Source organism: Musca domestica, unplaced genomic scaffold (genome assembly GCF_030504385.1).
Source record: "Musca domestica strain aabys unplaced genomic scaffold, Musca_domestica.polishedcontigs.V.1.1 3, whole genome shotgun sequence".
Lineage (NCBI taxonomy): Eukaryota > Metazoa > Arthropoda > Insecta > Diptera > Muscidae > Musca > Musca domestica.
In genome coordinates this window covers 1653083-1678438 of record NW_026712299.1, presented here as the reverse complement: position 1 = coordinate 1678438, position 25356 = coordinate 1653083, and the positions used below count along the sequence as shown (strand labels likewise).

Genomic DNA, 25356 nt, shown 5'->3' with positions numbered 1-25356 from the left:
CCGATTCCAATTATGGGGATGATGTCCGGTTTTTTTTAGTCATGATCCCCATATAAAGTGGGAATTAGATCCGTTTCGAAAGCAGAGTATGGCCGTTAGAAGTGGGGATTATGGCCGAAAATTTATGTCCGACGAATTTTCGGACATTATCTCCAGAAGAAAAAAGCAAAGCTTAATTTGAATTAGGGGCTATGCTCGGATCAACCTGCAATGTTTATCACATAAATCTAATCATAAGGCTTCAAGTTCAATACCAGCTGCAGAAAAATAGTGAAACGTGGATGGTGCCCGGATAGAATCGCGATTCCAAATATGGGAATCATGTACGTGTTTTTTGATGATGATCCCCATATAAAGTGGGGCTTATGTCAGTTTTGGAAGCGGAGTATGACCGTTTGATGTGAGGATTATGGCCGAAAATTTATGTCCGACGAGTTTTCGGACATCATCTCTAGAAGAAAAAAGCAAAGCTTAATTTGAATTAGGGGCTATGCTCGGATCAATCTGCAATGTTTATCACATAAATATAATCATAAGGCTGCAAGTTCAATGCCAGCTGCAGAAAAATAGTGGAAACGTGGATGGTGCCCGGATATAATCGCGATTCCAATTATGGGGATCATGTACGGTTTTTTTTATCATGATCCCCGCATAAAGTGGGGCTTATGTCAGTTTTGAAAGTGGAGTGGGGATTATTGGGAGGGAAATTTATGTCAGACAAATTTTCGGACATTATCTCCAGAAGAAAACAAAGCTTAAATTGAACTAGGGGATATTCTCGTATTGACCTGAAAATTTTATTACATGTTATTTTAAACCTTTTTTTTGACGCAACAATTTGGATTCGGATTTATACAAAATTGGTATCACTTGGAAACTTATGGAAATACTTATCCAACAATTCATATGATGGGGTTGTTTGAACCGGTTTCGGAGCAATACATGAAATGTAATGTTCCGGGACTTTTTAAAGAGTCGAAAATGGACTCATTATGAGGTATTAAGACATACCGCAGAGGAGAAAATTTCAAGTCCCGACCCCAATTTTCGGATCGAATAACGGGGTATTTTAGAATATTTCTCCCAGGAAAATTATTTTTTTTGCCATTTTCACGAAAAAACTATGTCCGTGGGAACCATAATCCAAATGACACGGCACCAAAGTAGATTCTAAAAATAAAAATTCGGCTTCTTTTTCGAATTTTTGGGGTCAAGTAATATTCGTTTATTTCGGTTGACAAGCCTTTTGTAAAAATAATGTTTTAATAGGTTGCTTTGTAGTTACTCACTATGCTGTACTAAGTTCGAAATACATCAGTTATTTTCTTTGTTTCTTAAAGAGCATATAACACATTATAAGGAGGGAATACTAAGTTTTTAATTCTACATCCGAACGGAATGAAGTAGGTTGATAAAATTTAAGTCAAAACAAGTAAGCAAAGGCTACAGTCGAGCGGGGCCGACCGTTGAATACCCTACAACACTATAATAAACGATACAGTTTATATAGGCGAGATACTCGAAAGAATTCCACAAGATATTGTGACAAATAATAAAAGAAAACCATCAGGTTTCGTTCTCTAATTTTCGAATAATAGCAACTTAAACTAATTTGCTCATTTCCAATTTATTGGTAGATGTTGCACGTAAATGGTCTTCCTAGATCTGGAACCAATATTTCCCAAAGACCTATAATTTCTTAGAAGTGGGAAAAAATTAACATTTATTATTGGTTTTTGACTGAAACGCATCTATATGAGATACAGACATTTGACTATATTCGTTAACGAAATAGTCAGAAGTGCGTCTTTCCTGTATTTGTGAATTCTCGAAAAAGTCTCTCGAATGGACATTTTCGTATTTTGTCTACAAAAGTTGGCAAACTATTTCACACATTGAATATTTTTGGATGGCGATCCAAAACTGCTTGGCTTTTGCAATGTCCGGTAACCCCCTTTCAAATGTGCGTGAGGATCGGGCGATAATTACGACCTGCCGACAATTTTGCAGTTTTTGGTCCATTTCAACCCCTAAATATATGGCGATCATCTCCAAAAAGAGTAGGCTTCTATTCTGACCCTCATCTTATCCCCATGCAAAATTTTGTAAGGATCGGGCCATAAATGCGATCTGTATATGATATCCTGATATCCTAAATACTTAGTTTTGTTAGCTGTGGAAATATTACCAAATGTTTAATTCAAAATGAAAATATGCCAAAAATATGACAAAATTGAAAAAATATGAGAAAATTTTACAAAATCAATATTTTCATCTTTAGAGAGATATTTTTATGCGATTTTTTTAGACGTGTTTTCTTTCCTGCCAAGAGGCCATTCCGAATTAAACACAACTGTCGAAATCAGTTCAGCCGTTCTCGACATATAAGAGATCTTTCAAGCATATCTTCTTTGATAAACATATATATCGCACATATTTTGCGATATATCCGATTTGTTGGATAATAACATCAATGTAAAGGTCAGAAGTAACCTTGTGAAAGCTTTGTGATTTCGCCGGGATTTAAAATATTCACGGTTTAATGGAAAATTTAGATTTTTTTCAACACAAAAGATATGGTCTCTTTTACCCGCTAAATATTATCCGATGACCACCCAAATTGGTAGGCTTCTTCCCCGTCCTAAACTCTAGCTACATGCGAAATTCCGCGTCGATTGGTCTATAATTGCGACCTGTATAGCTACTGCAAAATCCGACATTTTTTCAGTATTTGGTCCATTTCAACCCCTAAACATTTGGCGATCATCTCAAAAAGAAATAGGGTTCTATTCTGGCCCGACCCCGACCTCCATTCCAAATTTCGTAAAGATCGGGCCATAATTGCGACCTGTAGAGTGATTACAAATTAACATGGACAGACGGACAGACGGACAGACGGACAGACGGACGGACGGACATACATAGCTAGATCGACTCAGCTCGGCGAGCTAGGATGATCCATATATACTTTCCTATGTGGGAAACCAATATTTCGTGGTGTTACATAATTTTTGGCCCAATCAAACTTATAATACCCCCAACACATAGTGTTGTAGGGTATAAATATTTTAGTGCTGTGACATTGTTGGTATTGAAAGCAGGTCATCGGTATCGCCCCACATAATACGTTAACGTTCTATATTCAGTATTTTGATGATTGGACCCATATGAAATTGTTGGAATTTGGAGTTCGCAAAAGGTTCTATCTCCCATGACAGAAGTATATATTCTGGATTAGCTTAAAATTCTAAGACGATCTAGCGATGTCCGTCTGTCTGTCTGTCAGTCTGTCAGTCTGTCTGTCCGTCCGTCCGTCTGTCTGTGTATTATAATCACCCTATCTTTCGAACGAATTGAGATAGAAGGCTAACATTTTGCACACATCTTTATTTTGCCAGTAGGCAGGTTAAGTTTGTAAATGGGTCATGTAGGTCCACGTTTTCATATAGCCCTCATATAACGGTACATTCCGATATTTGATATTTTGAGGATTTTAGCGACATTATTCACCGGAATTGTTTCAAATTTGGAATTTGAAGTTCGTAATGGAAAATTGTCTGTGCAGGCCCAGGTCTTCGTATAGGCCCCATATATTATTACCGCACTATATTCGGTATTTTGACGATTTTAGCTACATTATAAACAGATTTTTCTTCAAGTTTCGGAATTAAATATTGTAATAACTTATGACAAAAGTTGCCAATGCTGGTCCACGTCGTCGTATATGCATTCGGTATTTTTAAGATTTTAACAGAATTTTTACGGAATTTATTTATTTTTTTTTTTGGAAATTGCCAAATTTGTACCAAATGATGGAGGGTATTAAAAGTTCGGCCCGGCCGAACTTACAGCTTTTTTACTTGTTATACCCTCCACCTTGGAAAGGAGGGTATATTAACTTTGTCATTCCGTTTGTAACATCCTTAAATATTCGTCATAGACCCCATAAAGTATATATATTCATAATCAGGATAAAATTCTAAGTCGATTTAACGATGTCCGTCTGTCTGTCTGTTGAAATCACGATACAGCCCACATTATTTGACGTAGAGCGCCAACATTTAGCAGAGCAATTTGTATTGTGTCTAGGACGATTGGTATTGAAAATGAAATATATCGGTCCACGTTCTGGTATAGTCCCCATATAACGGTACCTCCCGATATTCGGTATTTTGATGATTTATGCCACATTTTTTCACGGATTTGTCTGAAAAGTGGTATTTGTAGGTCATAACGGGTCCCAGTGAGTGTGGCAAGACATTGCATGTATAGGTCCACGTTTTGGTATAGCCGCCATATAAAAGTTCCTCCCGATATTCGGTATTTTAATGGTTTTTGCCACATTTCTTCTAATGTTTCCTTTACCATGAGGTGGAGGGTATTAAAAGTTTGTCCCGGCCGAATTTAATGTTTTTTTACTTGTTCAGGCGATATTTTTTAAATTTGGAGTTCGGGGAAGGTTTCATCTCCCATGATAGAAAAAATCCAAATTTTTGTAAAATCGGCCTTGGCCGATTGTTAGTGGTCCAGATTTAGATATAGATCCCATGTATACAGGGAGAGATAAAAAAACTGCAACAAAGTCAAACGCCATAATGTTTACAGTTTTTTAAATGTTATTGAAAGAAAGCAAAAAATGTCGGAAATAGCATAAAATGAATAACTTTTAGAATAAATAACTGTATAGCTATATCTGACCAGTGTTCACCAAATTTAAAATACTGGTTTATAGGGTGAAATTAGTTGGTCCATTTGGGCCGATATTAGCCATTTGCTGCACAATAAACCTGATATCGAATGGAGATATATATGGGAGCTATATCCTAATCTGAACCGATCTCGATAAAATTTGACAGAGGTATTTTTGAGCAGTATATGATATCCGGTACCAAATATCAGTCTTCTAGTCTGAATTCGGTGGAATGTACCAAAATACAGCCATTAGGTGCGCAATTTACCCGAAATCGGTTGAAGATATATGGGAGCTATATCTAAATCTGATCCGATTATTACAAATTTCAATAGAGTTCGTCCTTGGGCCAAGCAAACATTGTTTGCAAAATTTCATCTCAATCGGATAATAAATGCGTCCTGCATGTTTTTCAAAAAATACATGGACGGACGGATAGGCGGACTTACATGCATAAATTGACTAGAAAAGTGATTCTATAAAGATCCTCAAAAGTAACTATGGGTCTATCTCGGTTCTTTCTCCCTGTTCCAAACAAAGGCACAAAGACATAATACCCTTACCACTTTGTGGTGTAGGGTATAATTAGGACCTAGAGGTTCTAGAGTATAGGTATAATGCTACCCCATGTGCTTCCTCGTGCATGGCGAAATTTTCCAGGTCAGATTTTTTTTACCTTTTGAAGATGTTGACCATTTGAGTCTCATATAAATGTATGTTTATATTGTCACAATTAAATGCCATCAAAAAATTGTTTTGCAGTTGTTAAACAACAACAATAACAAAAACCTGTCATACAATGTACGAAAACTGAATTAAATTTTTATTAACAATTTATATTTTCAATTTAATGTGAAATTGTAAAAAAAAAAACAATGAATAATAGCAGAATTTGTTCCCAAATAAAAAAGAAAACAATAAAAACCATCTATGAAGCCATGGGATTTCATGGAAAATCTGGTCATATTTGTTGAATGTTTTATGACTCAATTATATTGACACCCTCCCACTTCGGTTTTCTTTTTTCACCACCACCAAAAATAAACACCAAGAAATGAACCAATTTAAGCGCCGTCATGTGTCCAGCGAGAAATGGATGTGCGACAATTTTTACTTTTAATTGCTGGCCATTTGGCTGGCCATAGCTGCCGGAGAAACAAAAGTAGTAAAAATTCCTCAACTTATGATGAACATGAAATAATTTTTAAACACAGAACCGATTGCTACGGCAGCAGAAATAATAAATGAAAACAGGGCATATTTTAAAAAGCCTGAAATACTCGTACATATTTCGATTTTTTTTGTGTTCTTTTGGGCCAGAAATTCATTTAGGCCATGTGAATTGCAATGATTTTGGCCCGACACACACATGCTTTCACATTCACCACGGTGGCCAAGTGAGGTGGCCAGCTCATCACCATCAGCACAGAGTGGTAATGAATGCGCCAGCAATGATGAGGCTGATGCTGATGCACGTGAATGGGAACGCTGGTATCCAGCGCAGCAACAACAACAATAGCACTTGTTTTTGCTGGCCAATGAAAGAAAGTATGAAATTGTTATTGTTTTCTGGTTAAACAAACTTGACATTCACATTCACACGTATTACAAATTAACTTGGCATCAATTTATATTTTTAATTCGTTTGTAAAATTAAATTATTTCATTTTGGACGACAGTTGAAATTGCTCGGCGATTCACTGTTGTTGAAGGGAGTAGGGCAGCTTTTGGTGGATTTTAAATTTGTTGTTTTTTCTTCTTCTCCTTCTGGGAATGCCTTATGTTAACAATTAACTGGATTACAATACAAATTGCAAGTCATTAATTTCATTCGCAGTTGTTTTCAGAACATTTTTTCGAATGGCATTTATTGCTTTTGACCTATTTTGGGAGTTATGGGTTGCAATGATTTATGAAGAATAATAAAATGAAAACACATCTTAAACAGGAGAAAGAAATTTTCCAATTGAAATTTTGGGAAGAGGAACAGGGTTTTCTTTAGAAAAGCCGATCTTCAGTAAAACAAGTATATCAAAAAAAAAAAAAAAAAACAAGTAAAAAAACATTAAGTTCGGCCGGGCCAAACTTTTAATACCCTCCACCTTAGGGTAAAAGAAACATTAGAAGAAATGTGGCAAAAACCATTAAAATGCCGATTATGGGGAGGTACCGTTATATGGGGGCTATACCAAAACGTGGACCTATAATTACAATGTTTCGCCACCGGAGCTGGAACCCATTATGACCCACAAATACCAATTTTTAGACAAATCAGTGAAAAAATGTGGCAAAAACCATCAAAATACCGAATATCGGGAGGTACCGTTATATGGGGGCTATATCAAATCATGGACCCATGCATGCAATGTTTCGCCACCGAAGCTGGAACCAATTATGACCAACAAATACCAATTTTCGAACAAATCCCTGAAAAAATGTGGCAAAAATCATCAAATTACCGAATATCGGGAGGTACCGTTATATGGGGGCTATACCAAAACGTGGACCTATAATTACAATGTTTCGCCACCGGAGTTGGAACCCATTATGACCAACAAATACCGATTTTCAGACAAATCCGTGAAAAAATGTGGTAAAAAAAATTAAAATACTAAATATCGGGAGGTACCTTTATATGGGGGCTATACCACAACGTGGACCTATACATGCAATGTTTTGCCACACGCTCAGGGACCCGCTATGACCTACAAATACCAATTTTAAGACAAATCTGTGAAAAAATGTGGCATAAATCATCAAAATACCGAATATCGGGAGGTACCGTTATATGGGGACTATACCAGAACGTGGACCGATATATCTCATTTTCAATACCAACCATCCTAGACACAATGCAAATAGCTCTGCTAAATTTTGGAGCTCTACGTCAAATAATGTGGGCTGTATCGTGATTTCAACAGACAGACAGACGGACAGACAGACAGACAGACAGACGGACAGACAGACGGACATCGTTAAATCGAGTTAGAATTTTATGCTGATTATGAATATATATACTTTATGGGGTCTAAAACGAATATTTAGGGATGTTACAAACGGAATGACGAAGTTAATATACCCTCCTTTCCAAGGTGGAGGGTATAAAAAAATAAATAAATAAATAAAATAAAAGCCGATCTTCAGTAAAAAAAAGATATATATAAAAAAATCGATCCTTTGGAGAATATTTTCTATTGGAATACATTAAAAGACCCTGACCGTAATTTTTTTCTATACAAAACATAACTGCTCTCACCTCAGATTAGATTAATCTTTTTCAGATCCTTTATTAAAAGGATCATATTTTTAGTTCTTCAGTTGAAAAAGGTCTCTGAAACGCCCAATGTGTAAAGCACAGCCATTTAAGGTTTTCTATTGGGAAAGTCTTCCTTGATATCCATTGATGTCTTTACCAAGAGAACATAATTGAGGCCCTCCACGCATTGCTAGAAGAAGGCATCCCTAAAGGTCTGCTATTAAAGAATCCCTCCTAAAAGTCGTCTACATAAATATATACGAGTATCACCTTTAAGGAATTCTATAGCAAACGAACCCTGTCGCAACAGAAGAGATATTATAGATGTTATAGAGTATAATTCCGCTCTTAAGGTGTTTTAGAGCAGAAGCAGGTGTTGAGGTCTTCTATATAAGAAATACCTCTCATGAATTCTTCTATAGCAGAAGACCTCTCATGAAACATCTCATGAGGTCTTCTCTTGCAGAAGACCTATTTTGAGGTCTTTTATAGCAGAAGACCTCTTTTGAGGTCTTCTATAGCAGAAGACCTCTTTTGAGGTCTTCTACAGCAGAAGACCTCTTTTGAGGTCTTCTATAGCAGAAGAACACTTTTAAGGTCTTCTATAGCAAGATATGAGGTTTTGCGCTAGAGAAGACCTCAAGAGAGGTCTTCTCTTGGACACTTCTAGAGCAGAATACTTGGTTTGAGGTCTTCTATAGCAGAAGACATCTTTTGAAGTCTTCTACAGCAGAAGACCTCTTTTGAGGTCTTCTAGAGTAGAAGATGTCTTTTGAGGTCTCCATGGCAAAATACCTATTTTCAAGTCTTCTGATGCGGAAAACCTCTCCTGGTGTCTCTACAGCAGAATACCTCTTTTGAAGCCTTCTATAGCAGAGGAACACCTCTCTTGAGGTATTCTATTGCAGAAGAAGATCTGCCTTGAGGTATCCACAGAAGAAGACCTCTTTTGTGGTCTTCTATAGCAGAGACCCTCTTGAGGTCTTCTACAGAGAAAAAGACTTTCCACTGAGGTCTTCTTAGCGGAAGAATTACAGAATTCTAGAGCACAAGACCTCTTTTGAGGTCTTCTATAGCGGAAGACTTCTCTTCTCGTCTACTAGAGCTCTTGAGGACTTCTAGAGTAGAAGACGTCTCTTGAGGTCTTCTCGAGTAGTAGACCTCTCTTGTGGTCTTTTCGAGTAGAATACCTCTCTTGAGGTATTCTATAGCAGAGGATATCTTTAGGTCTTCTATAATAGAAGACCTCTCTTGAGGTCTTCTAGAGTAGTCGAGTAGAAGTAGAGTCTTCTCGCGTAGAACACCCCTCTTGAGGTCTTCTCGAGTAGAACACCCTCTTGAGGTTTTCCCGAGCAGAACACCCCTCTTGAGGTCTTCTCGAGTAGAACACCCCTCTTAAGGTCTTTTCGAGTTGAAGCCCTCTCGTGAGGTCTTCTCGAATAGAGGCCCTCTTTTGAGGTCTTCTCAAGTAGAAAACCTCTCTTGAAGCCTTCTATAGCAGAAGATGATCTCCCCTGAAAAAAAGAAGACCATCCTTGAAACCTTTCATAGACGATGTCTATGGGAGACTTCCTTTGAAGAATTCTGTCGTGGAAAATCTCGTCTGAAATCTTTTGTGGCCACAATTTCTCGTCTATGGTCCTCTATAAAAGAAGATAAGTCTTAACATAGAATAGAATTATGGAATCTACTATGGGATTTCAAACAATGTGCCTTACCTCTTCTCCGTTCCAGTCTCCCATCTTGTTCTTGGTTTTCTTAAACAGTTTTTCTTTTTTTATTAGTTTTTGGTACATCTGCCTCAGATTAATTTGTGGTAGCCAAGGCGTCCACGTATATGGCAGAGGAGTCATTGGATTTCGACGGTATTTTGGATGTGATCATATATATAAATACTTGCTGGCACTATGGGTTGCAAGTAACTTAATTCTTTTCACAGGATATTAACGCGTATTAAATTTCCCTACGAAGGATTACTCTACCACCCCTTTCCATCTGTAATACGGCAACACTCTCCGGCTAAAGACCGAAAAACTCCCCCAGCTATTAGAAATGCCCATCGAATCTTAATTAAATCAATACGGTTCATAAAACATAAACAATCATAATTGTTTTCCGTTCATTAATGACAAATTCAAATGTTTTATTTGAGAGGAAAATAACAAATCCATAACCATGCCATCCAACAGAGCCATTATCCTTCATGCATTTGCCAAGGCAACAGCACCACCATCAGCAAAAAAAAAATCCGCTCATAATCGCAGTGATAATTTACAACTTATCAAAGAAGAACCAGTCTCACAGTCCAAGTGACAACAACAAAACCATTATAAACATTTTATTTCGCAGAAGTAAATATTTCTGGTTTTTTGTTGTTGACTTTTTGCTACAATCTATACACAAACAGCAACAACAATAACATTTTTATTTCGCATTATTTATAGAAAAAGTCCACACAGAAAATGATGAGGATGATGATGATGCTGATGCCTCAGCAATAAAACTGGCGATGAATCAATAATCACATCATTTCACCAGCCATGAACTTTTGGGAAATGGAGAGCGAGGAACAACATTTCCAATCATTATTTTCAATGATATTTTTATGATAATAGAATATAGAAATATCTTTGATTTTCTTTTTCCGTCCCTCCCCCGCTTAACACCACTGCTTCATCATTAAATGTTGATAATAGGACAAGAAAACGCCATTCGACCAACCACCACTTCCTCTAACCAAACTAAAAAACTCACAACAACAGCCACACTTATCCTAAAATCTAGCTTTCTTTTGATGAGGTCTTCTGGTAACATCGCCATCATCGTCGTCATCAGCATCATCGGCTACATCATCGAGGCCATTATTTTTCCATCATTTATTTCAAGTCCTTCTCGTAAACAACTTCAAATGTTATGATTTTTGTTGTTGTTGTTGTTGTTGTTCGTGTGCTTCTTGGTGGCTCTTAGGCAAACAATCTTAAAAACAATCCTGTAACAAGGACAGTTTTATTTTCTCTTTTGTCCTCTATTCAAAAAACATAGTCGGGATTTGCTATGGAAATAAATATGAAAATCCTGTGAATCTCATTTGTAATGTTATCTAATGATGGCGGATAAAATTGACAAAAAAACTAAGCGGCGTTGTCATCATTTGACTACAATAACTAAAAATCACTTTATTGTAAACAACAACAAAAACTGCATTATGAAAGGATTTTTGGACAGACATGCTAAAGGACCTCAGTCCATGGAATACATTCAAAAGGTATTCTGTTGTCGTAAAGTATTCTGCTATTAAAGATTTCTATCAGATATTCTGCTGACAGAAAAACTGTAGTTTTTGTCTTTAGGAAAGCTATTAAAACTTAGAATACCCTTGTAGGATTTTCTGCAAATAGAAATGATTTAAAACGTTTTAGAAGAGCCTCGAAAGGTTGGAATACTTTTGTAAAATCTTCTATAAATAGAAGAGTTTGAAAATGTCTTAGATCCGTTGAAAAGCTTTCAAAATTCTTTATTACTCGTATATTGAAGAGCTTTCCTTCAAAGCCTTCTGGGTAACATTCACAGGTTTTCTACTTTTATTTAGACTTCCGTAAAAAGAAGACCTTTGCAAAGTTTTTCATAAATATAAGACCTTAATAGATGAGCTGTTACTGTAAAAAGAAGAGCTTTCAAATATCTTCATTCTATAGCATATATTTAAAATATAGGTTTTGTATCTCGAAAAGAGTTTCCTACGGTTTCATGTCTATGGCAGAGTTTTCTTCTATAGAACAGCTTTATGCCTTCCGTCTATGAAGAACTTTTAATGACTTTTGTGCCTAGGGAAGATTGTTAAGATAATTTGTATTTAAAGAAGGACTTTTAAATGGTTTCTACCAAATGCCAAACTTTCAAAGTTTGTCTGTCTAAGGATGAGCTTTTAGCTGCATTGTGTCTATAGAGGGACTTTCACAGGTCTTTGTCAATAAATAACCTTCGAAAAGTCTTCTGAGTATAGAATAACGTTAAAAACACTTCTCCTGCCTACAGAAGATCTCAAAAAAATGCATTCTATAGAAGAGCTTTCCAGGGTCTTCTATCCAAAGGGTCGTTTTCAAAGGTCTATTAGCCATAGCAGAGCTCTCACAGATCTTTCATATTTAGAAAAGTTTTTAAATGTTGTTGCGATATAAAAGCTTACCTTTACAGAGACTTCTATCCGTCCATAGAGGAGCTTTTATAGTACTTTTGTTTTTAGGAGAGCTTTTAAAGGTCTTCTGTACACAAAAGAACTTTCAAAGGTTTTATGTAGATAAAACACTTCCAAAGGTCCTGTGTGTTTGAAGGAGCCTTCAAAAGTGTGTATTTGAGATACAAAGAAGTCTTCTGCCATAGAACTCATGGAGTATATACCCTCTAAAAAAACACACGTGTAATTTATTATGTCTATAGGAGACCTTTAAGAAGTCTTCTGTAAAAGAAACACTCCGAAAGTTATTCTATAGATAAAGCTATTCTATGTATGGAAAATTTTTAAATAACCAAAAAGAAAAACTTTCAACGTCTTCCTGTCTTTGGAAGGCCTATGAAAAATCTACTATCTAACTATCTTTAAAGTACCTTCTTTTATAGAAGTCCATTCTGATGTTTTGTCTGTAGAAGCCCTTTGAAAACGCATCTTCTTTAGCTTCTACTAGAGCTCTTTAAAGATTTTCCAAGATCTTCTGCGGTAAAAACCCCGAAAGGAGGTCTTTCCCTATATAAATGTTTTCCCCTACACAAGAAACCAAAGGATTCGTCACATTTAGAGAATGTTATAGAAGTGTTCGTTTACTACGTTTTACGTTTACTATAGATGGCCTCAAATATGTATTTTTATACTATAGAAAATCTTATGTTATACCTAAGCTTAAAGGGGCTATACCTCTGTTGAAGATTTCAAAGGTGGTATCTTGGTATAAAAGACCTCAATTAAGGTTCATCTCTCAAAGAATTGAGGTCATATTTAATATTCAATAGGATATATTTTTCTGCAGAAGACCCCAAAAGACTTCAAAAGAGGTCGCCGGCTGTAGGAGAACTTAAAGCAGATTTTCGCCTATAGAATGCTTTAAAAGGGGAGTGTAGGCTATAGGGGTCTTAAAAATAATTCTTCATCTATTAATGAACTTAAATGAGGTCATAAAAAGACTTTGGTCATTAGAGGCCTGAAGAAAAGTATAAATATGGGGTTTCATACCTTTTTTTTGGAAGAACTGATGATGTTGACGACTTTAAGAAGGTCCTGAAGAAAGGCTTAAGATGTTCTTTACTGTATAATACAATTCTCTGAAAGTGTTACATATGACTCTTAACTATTTCGCATAAAAAAATAACTAACCAGTAAAGAAAGTCTTAAAGTCGGGTGGGGCCGACTTTATGATACCCTACACCACTTTGCTAATTTAGTTGAGCTGCTCATAACAATTAAAAGTTTTTATGGGAGAATTCAATCATACACGCTATGATTATTATTATGATTTAAAGTTTAAAGAACTAAATATGCCGAAGCATTTGTATCTTTTAAATTCTGAGTTGTATTGCCCATTTGGTGCACAATTAATCTGAAATCGGATAAAAATATATATGGGAGCTATATCCAAATCGAAACCGATCTCGATAAAATTTGGCAAAGATATTTCTGAGCTCTATTTGATATATTTCCCTGAATATCGTTGTTACGGAGTGCATATTATGGCTGTGGGTAACAAATATGACAAATCGGATGAACAGTATATATGGGAGCTATAGCTATATCTGAACCGATCTTCACTAAATTTGACATACTAGCTTCTAGACTCAATTCGGTCGTATGTGCCAAATTTCATCCAATTTGGGCAAATATTAGACGTTTGGTGCACAATCCAATGTAAATCGGACGAAGTTATATGTGGGAGCTATATCCAAATCTGAACCGATCTCGATAAAATTTAGCAAATGTATTTCTGAGCAGTATTTGATAAATTTCACCAAATATTTTTGTTTCAGAGTGCATATTACGGCTGCGGAGGACAAAAATAACAAATCGGATAAACAATATATATGGGAGCTATAGCTATATCTGAACCGATTTCGATCAAATTTAGCATACTTATTTTCAGGCCTAATTTGGTTGTATGTGCAAAATTCCATACTATTCGGTCTGATACTACACGTTTGGTGCACAATAAAAGGCAAATCGGACGAAGATATATATGGGAGCTATATCTAAATTTTTACCGATTATCTCCAATTTCAATAGGGTTCGTCCTTGAGCCAAACAAATGATTTGTGCAAAATTCCATACTATTCGGACTGATATTACACGTTTGGTGCACAATAAAAGGCAAATCGGAGGAAGATATATATGGGAGCTATATCTAAATTTTGACCGATTATCTCCAATTTCAATAGGGTTCGTCCTTGGGCCAAACAAACGTTGTTTAGAAAATTTCATCTCAATCGGATAATAAATGCGACCAGCATTTTGTTAACAAAAAACATGGACAGACAGACGGACAGACTGACATGCATAAATCGACTCAGAAAGTGATTCTATGGAGATCCTCAAAAGTAACTATGGGTCTATCTCGCTTCCTTCTCCATGTTACAAACAAATGCACAAGGACATAATACCCTTACCACTATGTGGTGTAGCTTATAAACACTGAATAAAAAAATATCACTAAACATGATGAGTTATCTTCCAAGAATGTACAACAATTTGTACGATTCCCCTGTCATGTCATTTGTAAGACAGATAAGGAATTAGAATTTGTTATGAAATTTAAAAAAAAAATAAATAAATAATAGCTTCTTGTCAAGCCAGTGGTCATAAATAATCGCCACAATTGGTGTGGTATTTCCTAAGCTAACAACAGCTACAAAAAAAAATCCGACAGATGAGTTAAGCAAATTCAAATGAATTTCAATTCAATGCAAATTTCAGTTCTTTTTCAAAACTGCAATAGCAAAAAAAGAAAAAAACAACAATACAATGCAAAGACGTGTCTTACGAAACAATGTTTTCTAATCGCCATGGTTTTTTTTGTATTCCGTTAATATTGGATGTTAAAAGTTAAATAGCTTTAGTTTGAAATCATTGTTTTTTGTTTTCTTTTCTCTTTTTGAGGATGGAGGTTAGTTTGTTTTTTTAATGATCTTAAATCCCAATTCAAGAACCCCCCATCAACGGAAAACAAACAAAACTTGAATTGAGCAAATCATCAAGTTTTGTATTCACAAATACACTTAACATTACAAATAACAATAAAAGAACCTGGAAAATGCCAAAAGAAAAGAAAAAACAACAACAACAAACAAAACATTAACAACAGCATCCAAAAAGAAAACGAACGAAGTTATTTTACAAATTAATTAAATCCTCTTATTTCGACCAAAAAAGATTCCGAAAGGAGCAAAGGAAAAACGCCTTCCTCTCTCTCTCTCACACACCTTCCTCAAGGCCGAAGAAGGCATGGTAGGATATCAACACTATGTTCCAACGTCCAATTGGAGTTCGGTAAGAATAATATACAAATACTTTTCTGCTTTTGTTGTTCTTGTTTTGGGTACTTTGCGTTGCCGCTGCCTCTTGTATGTACAGGAAACAATAATAACAATAACAATGGAAAAACTATAACAACAAGAAAATCATCATCAACATCATTGGCAGCAGCATTGGTGCGGAGCAAGGCAGCAGCAGCATAATCAGTGCCCCAGCAACGAGCAGCATCAACCGAACTTAATAACAAAACTCTTTACAACTTAAATTGAGCAAACTAAAACCTTGGCGAGAAAGAGGTATCAAAGTTGTTATAACTTTTGTGTGTATTAGGGTGGAAGGGAAATGTATTGTCGGGAAATGGATGTAAAGAGGCGACTTTTTGTAATTTAGCATTCGATAAGAGTTTTATATCATGTTGTACTCTTGGTAGAGTTGGCTTAAAGAAAGCATTTGGAAGAAAAACAAGTTAAAAAGCAGTAAGTTCGGCCGGGCCGAACTTTGAATACCCACCCACCATTTGGAACGTATTTGGAAATTTTCAAAAAATAAAATCCTTAAAACATTCTGTTAAAATTTTAAAAATACCGAATATAGCCGTTATATTGGGGTCTATACGACGTGGACCTACGTACGCATTGTTTGCCATTAGCCATTGCCATATTCAAAATCGAAACTTGAAATAAACGGTGAATAATGTAGCTAAAATCATCAAAATATCGTATATAGGGAGGTACCGTTATATCGGAGCTGTGCGAAGACCTGTTCCAGCATAGACAATTTTCTGTCAGAGGCTATAGCATCCATTACTAACGTCAAATACGATATCTCAAACAATTTCGGTGGGTATTGTACCTAAACTCGTCAAAATACCGAATATAGGGAGGTACTGATATATGGGGCCTTTACGAAGACCTGGACCTGCATAGGCAAATTTCTGTCACAGACCATCACGAACTCTTAATACGTAAATTTAAACAATTCCGGTGAATAATGACGCTAAAATCATCAAAATATCGAATTTTGGGAGGTACCGTTATATGGGGGCTATACGAAGACGTGGACCTGCACCGACAAATTTTTCCCTTATGCTGTAGTATTCATTACGAACTTCAAATACCAAATTTAAAACAATTCCGGTGAATAATATCGCAAAAATCATCACAATACCGAATATCGGGAGGTACCGTTATATGGGGGCTATACGAAGACGTGGACCTGCCCAGATAATTTTCTGTCATATGGTGTAGTATCCATTTCGAACTTCAAATACCAAAGTTGAAACAATTCCGGTGAATAATGTCGCTAAAATCATCAAAATACCGAATATCGGGAGGTACCGTTATATAGGGGCTATATGAAAACGTGGACCTACATGGTCCATTTACGAACTTAACCTGCCTACTGGAAAAATAAACACGTGTGCAAAATTTTAGCCTTCTATCTCAATTCGTAGATAGCGTGATTACAACAGACAGACAGTCGGACATGGCTAAATCGACTTAGAATTTTACGCTTATCAAGAATATTTATACTTTGTTGGGTCTGACATGAGTATTTCGAGGAGTTACAAACGGAATGACAAAGTTAATATACCCTCCATAGTATGGTGGAGGGTATAAAAAAAACAAGAAGTGAAAAGTCAAAAGTCGGTCGGGGCAGACTATGTGATACCCTACAGCACTATGTGTATTTACTAAATACCAAAGCTCCCATTAAAAAAATTTTATATTAGGAATTTATGTCAAGTAGACCATATCAAATATAAACCTTGTTTGAATGCGTATCATGGCTCGATTTCCAACAAATTTTAAAGGAGCCTTTTGTACCTCTAGTATCAACTAAGAAAAAATGAGAAAATGACATGTATCGGTTCACGTTTTGGAATAACCGGCATATAACGGTCCCTCCCGATATTCGGTATGTTGATGATACTAGTCACATTTATTTCACGGATTTGCCTAAAAATTGCCATTTGTAGTTTATAATGGATTCTAGATCCGGTGGCGAAACATTGTATGGTCTACGTTTTTGTATAGCCCCCATATAAAGTTACCTCCCAATATTCGACATTTTCTTCACGGATTTGTCTAAAAATTAGTATTTGTAGGTCATAATGGGTTCTAGCTTCGGTGGCGAAACATTGTATGGCCAAAACATTGCGAAACATTTTTGAAAAATTTTCCCACGGATTTTTTGAAAAATTTATATTTGCAACTCCGATAGCGGAACACTGTACATATAGGTCCATGTTTTCGTATAGCCCTCAAATAACGTTGCCTTCCGATATTCGGTATTTTTATGCTTTTGCCACATATTTCCATGGATTTTTCTAAAAAATGGTGTTTGTAGTTCAAAATTGAAAATGTAGGTCCACGTTTTGATATAGCGCACATTCAACGGTACCCATCGATATTCAAGATTTGATAAACCTAGACACATTTACCCCCGAAATATTTGCAAATTTGTAAAATTGTCTACATAGGTTCCCTTTTTGGTATGACCCTCTTTATGGTTTTTTGTAAAGTTTGCCTGCATTATCCAAATAGTGGAGGGTTCGGCACTCTCCACCATAGTATGGAGGGTATATTAATTTTGTCAGTCCGTTTGTAACACCTCGAAATACACAGTATATATATTCTTGATCAGCATAAAAATCTATGTCGGTTTAGCGCTTTCCGTCTGTTTGTACGTCTATCCGTTTGTCCGACTGTGGAAATCAAACTAGTTCCCGAAAGAAATGAAGTAGGTTGATAAAATTTTACTCAAATGTATGTTATGTCTTCAGGACTTTTGGTATTGAAAATGATCAACGTTTTGGTATAACACCCATATAACGGTACCTCCTGACATATAATATTTTGATGATTTTAGCGAAATTATTGACCGGAATTGCTTCAAATTTGAAATTAAAGTTCGTAATGGATGCTACAGTCTATGACAGAAAATTGTCTGTGCAGATCCACGTTTTGGTATAGCCCCCATATAATAGTACCTCCCTGTATTCGGTATTTTGATGATGCAGGTCCACGTTATCGTATAGAACCTAATATGAAGACTACATTCGGTATTTTTAAGTTTTTTACAGAATTTTTAACGGATTTTATTTTTTTTTTTAATTGCCAACACTATATGCCAAAGGTATATATGTAGGTTACAATTAACATCAGATCTTCATGAAATTTTGCATGGAGGGGGGGGGGGGGGGCATGGTCAAAACAGAAACCTAAATTGTTCAAAGATATATATTTAGGTCTTTAAAATGGACCAGAAAATTAGTTTTTTTCTGATTTTTCAGTCGCTATAGACCACAGATTTTGTGTGAAATTGTTTTGAATACCTTTTAGCACGATAGAGAGCGTAAATACAGCTAAAATGACCCTGGTCAAAAACTAAATCTATCGCATAGTTTCAAAAAAAAAAAAAAAAAAAAGCGACTGAAATGGGTTTGGACCTAGTAGGGCATCACATGGTCGGCCTAGCACGTCTATAGCCTTTACTTAGCTGTTTCTAACTAATTCCGTCTGTCCAACACAAAGCATTCCATTTTTAGTATATTTTAGTACTTGTCGTCCCCTACAAACGCCAACGACCTAGACCGACCCTTGTGCAAAATTTCGAGATTCTAACCTCAGCCGTTTCGTCTCGCGTTGATTCTCAGTCAGTCATGGGTCAGCGCAAACGCTCCCTATGGGAATTGTCGTATAACCTCTATGGAAAGTTTCTTCCCGATATAGGGTTTTATATGATTGTAGCTGCTGTAGCCACTTAGTATTTGGAATTTGGTTTTGTCCTTCATAGTGCCCACTAGTTTCTATACCTTCCGAGGACATCGTTAATATTAATTAATTATTAATATTATTATTAATTAATTAATAATCAACAGTTTGAGCCATTGTGGGAAAGGTCTGGAATTGCTTTAACGCTAATACTTTCGAACTTTTTTAGGACAGTGATGGTGCCCACTTGCGATTCATGCGTTTTTGCACCTTAACCCTGCCCGAACTGGTAAAAAAATCAAAGTCCTTGATATCCTGTTTCATTAGGTACGGGATGTTGCCTATGGGCAAAATTAGGCCATATCAGTAAATTTCAATAAAACATATATTTATACCCTACAACACAATGTGTTGGGGGTATTATAAGTTTGATTGGGCCAAAAATTATGTAACACCTCGAAATATTGATTTCCCACATAGGAAAGTATATATGGATCTTCCTAGCTCGCCGAGTTGAGTCGATCTAGCTATGTATGTCCGTCCGTCCGTTTGTCCGTCTGTCCATGTTAATTTGTAATCACTCTACAGGTCGCAATTATGGCCCGATCTCCACGAAATTTAGAATGGAGGTGGGGCTAGGGTCAGAATAGAAGCCTATTTCTTTTGGAGATGATCGCATAATATTTAGGGGTCGAAATGGACCAAAAACTGAAAAAATGTAGGATTTTGCAGTAGCTCTACAGACCAATCGAAGCGGAACTTCGCATGTGGCTAGAGTTTAGGGCGGGGAAGAAGCCTACCAATTTGGGTGGTCATCGGATAATATTTAGCGAGTAAAATAGACCATATCTTTTGTTTTGAAAAAATTCAAAATTTTTCATTAAACCGCGAATATTTTAAATCCCGGCGAAATCACAAAGCCATGACAAGGTTACTTCTGATCTTTACATTGATGTTAACATCCATCAAATCGGATATATAGCAAAATATGTGCGATATATATGTCTATCAAAGAAGATATGCTTGAAAGATCTTATATATGTCGAGAACGGCTGAACTGATTTCGACAGTTCTCATTAATTCAGAATGGCCTCTTGGCAGGAAAGAAAAAACGTCTAAAAAATCGCAAAAAAACATTGATTTTGTAAAAATTTTTTCATATTTTTTCAATTTTGTCATATTTTTGGCATATTTTCATTTTGAATTAAACATTTGGTAATATTTCTACAGCTAACAAAACTAAGTAGTTAGGATATCAGGATATCATATACAGATCGCATTTATGGCCCGATCCGAAATTTTGCATGGGGATAAGATGAGGGTCAGAAAAGAAGCCTACTCTTTTTGGAGACGATCGCCATATATTTAGGGGTTGAAATGGACCAAAAACTGCAAAATTGTCAGCAGGTCGTAATTATCGCCCGGTCCTCACGCATATTTGAGTGGGGGTTACCGGACATTGCAAAAGCCAAGCAGTTTTGGATGGCCATCCAAAAATATTCAATGTGTGAAGGAGTTTGCCAACTTTTGTAGACAAAATACGAAAATGTCCATTCCAGTGACTTTTTGGAGAATTCACAAATACAGGAAAGACACACTTCTGACTATGTCGTTAACGCTGATTTCGTTGAAGAATATAGTCAAATGTCTGTATCTCATATAGATGCGTTTTAGTCAAAAACCAATAATAAATGTTAATCTTTTGCCACTTCTGAGAGATTATAGGTCTTTGGGAAATATTGGTTCCAGATCTAGGAAGACCATTTAAGTGCAACATCTACCAATAAATTGGAAATGAGCAAATTAGTTAAAGTTGCTATTATTCGAAAATTAGAGAACAAAACCTGATGGTTTTCTTTTATTATTTGTCACAATATCTTGTGGAATTCTTTCGAGTATCTCGTCTATATAAACTGTATCGTTTATTATAGTGTTGTAGGGTATTCAACGATCGGCCCCGCTCGACTGTAGCCTTTGCTTACTTGTTTTTTATTAATTTTTTTTTTATTGAAATTTAAGTATGAAAAGATAGAAAACAATTTCTTTGTGGATTACAGCTCAAATATGCGCTGCATTTGCTAGACTTGGAGCACGGATGACCACTGTGGCATAGCCTGCATCTACCTTTTGCTCCCCATTCTACCCACTGACCAATATTATCAAATGGTTTGGATTTGGGAGGTTTGGCAACATATGCTTTTTGTGGGAACTTAATTCCGAGGCCGTCGAAAGAACTGGCGATGATGGAGCGGATGGTATAGAATCTGGTGATACAGGAGTTGAAAGAAGCGATGTTGGGCGACCCTTTTCCTTGGTGAAACTGTTGTTTGAGTTACGTTGAAAAGCTTGTATAATTCCATCAACATGTCAGCAAGATCAACCCCACCCATATGTTTGTTATAGCATTCCACCATAATAGGACGAGATATTATCATGTAATTCTTCTCCTTTCGGCACCATATCTTGCACTCACTCGTGGGGTTTTTACCTATATAGTTCGAAACTAGTGAACGCTTTTGTTGTCATACCAACGGCAAAAAATCAATTTGTGTGTTGCCACATAATCACAATCGAATTAACCCCGTCCTCGTTTTTGAAGCTCCTTCTCACTGTTTAGAGCATAGTTCTTCAAACGATTGCTTCGGATTGTCCCAACGGATAATATTCCTCGTTGACGTAGCGCAATCATCAAGCTTATTGATACATAAAGAAATGTAAACTGTTCAGAAATTACCACTCTTGACCAATGTTGCCTATAGGCAAAAGCGCTTTTACAAAAATATTATAGACAAATCACAAACCAGATATTTTAAAATATATATCCAATATTCCCAATTTATTAATAGCACTAGGCGGGGTTGAAATTTCAACGTTTGTAAAGAAAATCCGAAAAATATGTGTAGCTATCTGACTAAAAAAATTCGTAGGATGCTTTATATACTCTAAAAAATTTGATATGGACTAGATAATAGTCAATACAGAACTTTGATTCTCAATAGAGACATTTAGAACAATTCTATATATGTATTATGGTTTGATTTGAGTCTTCTGCCACACCTCACATTTGATTTCTGTTATTTCGAATTTGCAGAAAATCTCAAAAATCTTATGGTCCACGTTTTGCATCTTCTTTACTCCAAATTACCTTACAAACAATTCAACCACACTTTAAATCTTTCTTGTGTCCTCAATCTGCCCAAAACAAACCATATGACAAACAACTTCAACTCCAACACAAATACCACACAAAGGACAAAAAAGACGAACATATCCCAAACAAGGACGCAATACAAACCAAAAAAAGAAATGCTCTAATTGCAATTGAAACTGATAAAGTGATTGAAAAACAATTTTATAGTTTTGGACACAAATCTTCAATGGTTCTGTTTGTTTGTTTGTTCGTCTCGATTGTTGGTCGGTTTTTCTTTTTGGTTGGTTGGCTGATAATGTTAAACAACTTCTTTTGTGTGATTGTCAAGTGGTCTGGCTGTTGTCACTGGCCATGCAGATGTGTATATGTTATGTCCGAAGAAGTGGATGGCCAATAATGTTTGTTTCTTGTCAGATATATATTTATTAGGATGTTGGCTTGCTTGTCCTTTCTTTAAGGATCTGTCTTGTGTGTGTGTGGACAAAAGAAAGTATTGTCAAAAGGGCAAAACCCATGCGACACAACAATTCTTTTCTTTTGCATATTTTTTCCATTTCCAAATAACTTTCACAATGGAGTTGGAAGTAGAAGAAGAAGACGAAGTCGATATTTGTTATTTGCTTAACTTATTATGAAAGTTTCACTTGTTTATTTTATTTGTATAGAAGATTGAAAAGGACGACATGTGGAGTTCCACAGAGGATTGAGGTTAAAGGTAAAGTAGTTGGTTGTAGATTTTCAAAGGATTTTTTTTATAAACATGGATTGTTAGGAACGTGGATTTTTTACTGTATTTTCCCAAGGACAAGTAATGGTCTTCAAGATGACATCGATTTTTGCGAGTATTTTACAAAAACTTTTTGTTTTGGGGAAATTTAATAAAGATTTTAAATATTTACCGTGGCTTTAAAAAAATTTTGTAGGACTACTATGTGTCCTGAATTTTAAAGAAAACAAATTCTCCAGTGCCTCTAAGCATGGTAGATTGTTTATTTTTTTTTGTGATTTTAGACAAATTGTATATTTTCAAAAATATTTTTGTTTCAAGGATTTCTAGACCTCACGGAGTATTTGGAATATATTCTCAAAGACTAGTAGAAATTCCTGTTTTTGTTTTTAAAACGAGCTTCGACTTCGAGGACTTCTTCTAGGGTAATCTATCAACGATTCAATTTCTCTTATACAAATTGTGGATTTTGAAGGATTTCTGGGTATTGTTGACTCTTTACAATATTTTTTCCGATTATAAAAGACATCATGCCTCGTGGGTTTGTAAATATTTCTTAATTACTTAGATTTGGATTTCTGGTTAAAAAATTTCATTAAAAATAAATAATTAAAATTTCTCAAAGGCCCTTAGCCCAATAACTTTGGATTATTCATAACAATTTCCTAGAGGCTCTTGAACCGATAAACGAGACTTTTTTAAGAGAAACAAGTGTAAAAGCAGCTAAGTTCGGCCGGGTCGAACTTTGAATACTCCCAAAATTTGGAAGGAACTTGAAAATTTTCCAAAACAATTTCGAAAACTACCACTTAAATGAAAACCGTTATATGGGGACTATACGAAGACTTGGACCAGCTTACGATTTTTTTCATAGGCTGTAGTACCCATTAAGATCTTCCAATACGAAATTTGAAACGATTTCGGTTAAATAAAATATCGAAAGTCGGGAGGTACCGTTATATGGGGGCTATACGAAGACGTGGACCTGCATATACACATTTTTGTCATAAGCTACCTATTACTCATTATATACTTTAAATAGGAAATTTGATATAATTCCTGTAAATAATGTCACTAAAATCATCAAAATATCGAATATTGGGAGGTACCGTTATATGAGGGCTATACGAAAACGTTGACCAACATGGCCTATACTTGAGCTGCCTACTGGTAAACTATTCATGTGTGCAACATTTTAGCCTCAGATTTTTCAGATTTTTTGATGAAAATTCCTGCAGGACCCTTAAACCCATAAACGTGGATTTAGTACAAAATCCAATGATCTAAAAGACACACTAAAATGGACTTTTCGATAACATTTTTTTAAGTACTTTCAGACTTCAAAATGTGGATTTTTTATCAAAATTTTCCGGAACCCGTTCAGAACCTAAAATTGGACTTTTTGATAAAAAAAATCTAAAGCACCATCAGACTGCAGAACGTTATTTTTTTAATTTTCAAAAGCCCTTTCATGCTCTAAAATTCCGAAGTTTTATTAAAAATTCTCGAAGCCCTTTCAGAGTCCAAAACGAGATATTTTTAAAAAAATTTTTAAAATCCCTTTCAGATCCCAAAGCTTGGACCTTTTTATAAAATTATCAGAATCAGACCCCAAAACGTGGAATTTTTATTAAAATATTTCAAAGTCCCTAAAGATTGCAAAATGTGGTCTTTAAAAAAAGGCTGGAGCAATTCCTGACCGAAAAAAAAAATTCTATATGACTGTCATGCCTATAAATGTAGATTTTCTAATATTACTTTCTCACAAACGTGGATTATTAAATAAAAATTTCTAAAGGACTCATAATTGTGAAATAGAATTTTTAAAAAAAAAATTCTAAAGAAATCAAAAACGTGGATTTTTAGATAAAAAAAAAATCTAAAGGACTCATTAACGTGGAGTTTTAAATAAAAAAAATTCTGAAGGACTTATAAACGTGGATTATTAAATATAAAACTGTAAAGGACTTACAAGCGTGGATTTTTCAATCAAAAACTTCTACAGGACTCAGAAATGTGGGTTTTTAAAAAAAAATCCTAAAGGACCATAGAGACGTGGATTTTTAAATAAAAAATTCTTAAGGACTCATGAACGTGGATTTTTAAATAAACAATTCTTAAGGACTCATGAACGTGAATTTTTAAATAAAAAATTCTTAAGGACTCATGAACGTGAATTTTTAAATAAAAAATTCTTAAGGACTCATTAACGTGGACCATAGAAACGTGGATTTTTAAATAAAAAAATTCTTAAGGACTCTAGAAACGTGGATTTTACATAAAAAATTCTTAAGGACTCTAGAAAC

General features: G+C 35.5%; 1 protein-coding gene across 2 annotated transcripts in view; it reads left to right on the top strand.

Annotated features, from left to right (window-relative positions):
* The window catches only part of LOC101894701 (uncharacterized), a 183234-nt gene that overhangs the window by 39675 nt on the left and 118203 nt on the right, over positions 1-25356 (top strand). The gene's annotated exons all lie outside the window — the stretch shown is intronic.